Here is a 6,000-nt window from a genome sequence, read left to right as displayed (position 1 = left end):
AAAGCTCAAATTAAAATGGAAGCAGCATCAACAGGTAGTGTAGATTTTAGTTTGTTCAAATCATAGTCCCCGGGGGCAGGGTAGGGCCACAGTAGGGGGATCAAGTTTTACATAGGAATATATAGAGAAAATCTTTAAACTTTCTTCTCAAAAACTATGACGCCAGGAAAGCTGACATTAAAATGAAAGCATACTCAGGTAGTGTAGATTTTTCGTTTGTTCAAATCATGGTCCCCGGGGTTAGGGTTGAGCCACAGTACGGGGATCAAGTTTTACATTGGAATATGTAGAGAAAATCTTTAAACTTTCTTCTCAAAAACTATGACGCCAGGAAAGCTCAAATTAAAATGGAAGCATCCTCAGCAAGTGAATATTCTTGTTTGTACAAATCATGGTCCCCAGGGGTAGGGTAGGGCCACAGTAGGGGGATCAAGTTTTACATAGGAATATATAGAGAAAATCTTTAAACTTTCTTCTCAAAAACTATGACGCCAGGAAAGCTCAAATTAAAATGGAAGCATCCTCAGCAAGTGAATATTCTTGTTTGTTCAAATCATGGTCCCCAGGGGTAGGGTAGGGCCACAGTAGGGGGATCAAGTTTTACATAGGAATATATAGAGAAAATCTTTAAACTTTCTTCTCAAAAACTATGACGCCACGAAAGCTCACATAAAAATGGAAGCAGCATTAACAGGTAGTGTAGATTTTAGTTCGTTCAAATCATGGTCCCCGGGGGTAGGGTAGGGCCACAGTAGGGGGATCAAGTTTTACAATGGAATATATAGAGAAAATCTTTAAACTTTCTTCTCAAAAACTATGATGCCAGGAAAGCTCAAATTAAAATGGAAGCATCCTCAGGTAGTGTAGATTTTAGTTTGTTCAAATCATGGTCCCCTGGGATAGGGTTGGGCCACAGTAGGGGGATCAAGTTTTACATAGGAATATATAGAAAAAATCTTTAAACTTTCTTCTTGAAAACTATGACGCCAGGAAAGCTCAAATTAAAATGGAAGCATCCTCAGGTAGTGTAGATTTTAGTTTTTTAAAATCATGGTCCCCGGAGGTAGGGTTAGGCCACAGTAGGGGGATCAAGTTTTACATAGGAATATATAGAGAAAATCTTTAAACTTTTTTCTCAAAAACTATGACGCCAGGAAAGCTCAAATTAAAATGGAAGCATCCTCAGGAAGTTAATATTCTTGTTTGTTCAAATCATGGTCCCCGGGGGTAGGCTTGGGCCACAGTAGGGGGATCAAGTTTTACATAGGAATATATAGAGAAAATCTTTAAACTTTCTTCTCAAAAACTATGACGCCACGAAAGCTCAAATTAAAATGGAAGCATCATCAGGTAGTGTAGATTTTAGTTTGTTCAAATCATGGTCCCCGGGGGTAGGGTAAGGCCACAGTAGGGGGATCAAGTTTTACATAGGAATATATAGAGAAAATCTTTAAACTTTCTTCTCAAAAACTAAGACACCAGGAAAGCTCAAATTAAAATGGAAGCATCCTCAGGGAGTGTAGATTTTAGCTTGATGAAATCATGGTCCCCGGGGTAGGGTAGGGCCGCAGTAGGGGGATCAAGTTTTACACAGGAATATATAGAGAAAATCTTTATACTTTCTTCTCAAAAACTATGACGCCAGGAAAGCTCAAATTAAAATGGAAGCAGCATCAACAGGTAGTGTAGATTTTAGTTTGTTCAAATCATAGTCCCCGGGGGCAGGGTAGGGCCACAGTAGGGGGATCAAGTTTTACATAGGAATATATAGAGAAAATCTTTAAACTTTCTTCTCAAAAACTATGACGCCAGGAAAGCTGACATTAAAATGGAAGCATACTCAGGTAGTGTAGATTTTTCGTTTGTTCAAATCATGGTCCCCGGGGTTAGGGTTGAGCCACAGTACGGGGATCAAGTTTTACATTGGAATATATAGAGAAAATCTTTAAACTTTCTTCTCAAAAACTATGATGCCAGAAAAGCTCAAATTAAAATGGAAACATCCTCAGGAAGTTAATATTCTTGTTTGTTCAAATCATGGTCCCCGGGGGTAGGGTTGGGCCACAGTAGGGGGATCAAGTTTTTCATAGGAACATATAGAGAAAATCTTTAAACTTTCTTCTCAAAAACTATGACGCCAGGAAAGCTCAAATTAAAATGGAAGCATACTCAGGAAGTGAATATTCTTGTTTGTTCAAATCATGGTCCCCGGGGTTAGGCTTGGGCCACAGTAGGGGGATCAAGTTTTACATAGGAATATGTAGAGAAAATCTTTAAACTTTCTTCTCAAAAACTATGACGCCAGGAAAGCTCAAATTAGAATTGAAGCATCCTCAGGTAGTGTAGATTTTAGTTTCTTCAAATCATGGTTCCCGGGGGTATGGTTGGGCCACAGTAGGGGGATCAAGTTTTACATAGGAATATATAGAGAAAATCTTTAAACTTTCTTCTCAAAAACTATGACGCCAGGAAAGCTCAAATTAAAATGGAAGCATCCTCAGGAAGTGAATATTCTTGTTTGTTCAACTCATGGTCCCCGGGGGTAGGGTAGGGCCAAAGTAGGGGGATCATGTTTTACATAGGAATATGTAGAGAAAATCTTTAAACTTTCTTCTCAAAAACTATGACGCCAAGAAAGCTCAAATTAAAATGGAAGCATCTTCAGGGAGTGTAGATTTTAGTTTGTTCAAATCATGGTCCCCGGGGGTAGGGTAGGGCCACAGTAGGGGGATCAAGTTTTACATAGGAATATATAGAGAAAATCTTTAAACTTTCTTCTCAAAAATTATGACGCCAGTAAAGCTGACATTAAAATGGAAGCATATTCAGGTAGTGTAGATTTTTGTTTGTTCAAATCATGGTCCCCGGGGTTAGGGTTGGGCCACAGTATGGGGATCAAGTTTTACATAGGAATATATAGAGAAAATCTTTAAACTTTCTTCTCAAAAACTATGACGCCACGAAAGCTCAAATTAAAATGGAAGCATCATCAGGTAGTGTAGATTTTAGTTTGTTCAAATCATGGTCCCCGGGGGTAGGGTAGGGCCACAGTAGGGGGATCAAGTTTTACATAGGAATATATAGAGAAAATCTTTAAACTTTCTTCTCAAAAACTAAGACACCAGGAAAGCTCAAATTAAAATGGAAGCATCCTCAGGGAGTGTAGATTTTAGCTTGATGAAATCATGGTCCCCGGGGTAGGGTAGGGCCGCAGTAGGGGGATCAAGTTTTACACAGGAATATATAGAGAAAATCTTTATACTTTCTTCTCAAAAACTATGACGCCAGGAAAGCTCAAATTAAAATGGAAGCAGCATCAACAGGTAGTGTAGATTTTAGTTTGTTCAAATCATAGTCCCCGGGGGCAGGGTAGGGCCACAGTAGGGGGATCAAGTTTTACATAGGAATATATAGAGAAAATCTTTAAACTTTCTTCTCAAAAACTATGACGCCAGGAAAGCTGACATTAAAATGGAAGCATACTCAGGAAGTGTAGATTTTTTGTTTGTTCAAATCATGGTCCCCGGGGTTAGGGTTGAGCCACAGTACGGGGATCAAGTTTTACATTGGAATATATAGAGAAAATCTTTAAACTTTCTTCTCAAAAACTATGATGCCAGAAAAGCTCAAATTAAAATGGAAACATCCTCAGGAAGTTAATATTCTTGTTTGTTCAAATCATGGTCCCCGGGGTTAGGCTTGGGCCACAGTAGGGGGATCAAGTTTTACATAGGAATATGTAGAGAAAATCTTTAAACTTTCTTCTCAAAAACTATGACGCCAGGAAAGCTCAAATTAGAATTGAAGCATCCTCAGGTAGTGTAGATTTTAGTTTCTTCAAATCATGGTTCCCGGGGGTATGGTTGGGCCACAGTAGGGAGATCAAGTTTTACATAGGAATATATAGAGAAAATCTTTAAACTTTCTTCTCAAAAACTATGACGCCAGGAAAGCTCAAATTAAAATGGAAGCATCCTCAGGAAGTGAATATTCTTGTTTGTTCAACTCATGGTCCCCGGGGGTAGGGTAGGGCCAAAGTAGGGGGATCATGTTTTACATAGGAATATGTAGAGAAAATCTTTAAACTTTCTTCTCAAAAACTATGACGCCAAGAAAGCTCAAATTAAAATGGAAGCATCATCAGGGAGTGTAGATTTTAGTTTGTTCAAATCATGGTCCCCGGGGGTAGGGTAGGGCCACAGTAGGGGGATCAAGTTTTACATAGGAATATATAGAGAAAATCTTTAAACTTTCTTCTCAAAAATTATGACGCCAGTAAAGCTGACATTAAAATGGAAGCATATTCAGGTAGTGTAGATTTTTGTTTGTTCAAATCATGGTCCCCGGGGTTAGGGTTGGGCCACAGTATGGGGATCAAGTTTTACATAGGAATATATAGAGAAAATCTTTAAACTTTCTTCTCAAAAACTATGACGCCACGAAAGCTCAAATTAAAATGGAAGCATCATCAGGTAGTGTAGATTTTAGTTTGTTCAAATCATGGTCCCCGGGGGTAGGGTAGGGCCACAGTAGGGGGATCAAGTTTTACATAGGAATATATAGAGAAAATCTTTAAACTTTCTTCTCAAAAACTAAGACACCAGGAAAGCTCAAATTAAAATGGAAGCATCCTCAGGGAGTGTAGATTTTAGCTTGATGAAATCATGGTCCCCGGGGTAGGGTAGGGCCGCAGTAGGGGGATCAAGTTTTACACAGGAATATATAGAGAAAATCTTTATACTTTCTTCTCAAAAACTATGACGCCAGGAAAGCTCAAATTAAAATGGAAGCAGCATCAACAGGTAGTGTAGATTTTAGTTTGTTCAAATCATAGTCCCCGGGGGCAGGGTAGGGCCACAGTAGGGGGATCAAGTTTTACATAGGAATATATAGAGAAAATCTTTAAACTTTCTTCTCAAAAACTATGACGCCAGGAAAGCTGACATTAAAATGGAAGCATACTCAGGAAGTGTAGATTTTTTGTTTGTTCAAATCATGGTCCCCGGGGTTAGGGTTGAGCCACAGTACGGGGATCAAGTTTTACATTGGAATATATAGAGAAAATCTTTAAACTTTCTTCTCAAAAACTATGATGCCAGAAAAGCTCAAATTAAAATGGAAACATCCTCAGGAAGTTAATATTCTTGTTTGTTCAAATCATGGTCCCCGGGGGTAGGGTTGGGCCACAGTAGGGGGATCAAGTTTTTCATAGGAACATATAGAGAAAATCTTTAAACTTTCTTCTCAAAAACTATGACGCCAGGAAAGCTCAAATTAAAATGGAAGCATACTCAGGAAGTGAATATTCTTGTTTGTTCAAATCATGGTCCCCGGGGTTAGGGTAGGGCCACAGTATTGGGATCAAGTTTTACATAGGAATATGTAGAGAAAATCTTTAAATTTTCTTCTCAAAAACTATGACGCCAGGAAAGCTCAAATTAAAATGGAAGCATCTTCAGGTAGTGTAGAATTTAGTTTGTTCATATCATGGTCCCCAGGGGTAGGGTTGGGCCACATTAGGGGGGTCAAGATTTACATAGGAATATATAGAGAAAATCTTTAAACTTTCTTCTCAAAAACTATGACGCCAGGAAAGCTCACATTAAAATGAAAGCATCCTCAGGTAGTGTAGATTTTAGTTTGTAGAAATCATGGTCCCCAGGGGTAGGGTAGGGCCACAGTAAGGGGATTAAGTTTTACATTGAAATATATAGAGAAAATCTTTAAACCTACTTCTCAAAAACTATGACGCAAGGAAAGTTCAAATTAAAATGGAAGCATCCTCAGGAAGTGAATATTCTTGTTTGTTCAAATCATGGTCCCCGGGGGTAGGGTTGGGCCACAGTAGGGGGATCAAGTTTTTCATAGGAACATATAGAGAAAATCTTTAAACTTTCTTCTCAAAAACTATGACGCCAGGAAAGCTCAAATTAAAATGGAAGCATACTCAGGAAGTGAATTTTCTTGTTTGTTCAAATCATGGTCCCCGGGGTTAGGGTA

This window comes from Magallana gigas, chromosome 5, assembly GCF_963853765.1.
Source record: "Magallana gigas chromosome 5, xbMagGiga1.1, whole genome shotgun sequence".
NCBI classification, from domain to species: Eukaryota; Metazoa; Mollusca; class Bivalvia; order Ostreida; family Ostreidae; genus Magallana; species Magallana gigas.
Note: the sequence above shows the minus strand (reverse complement) of the source record.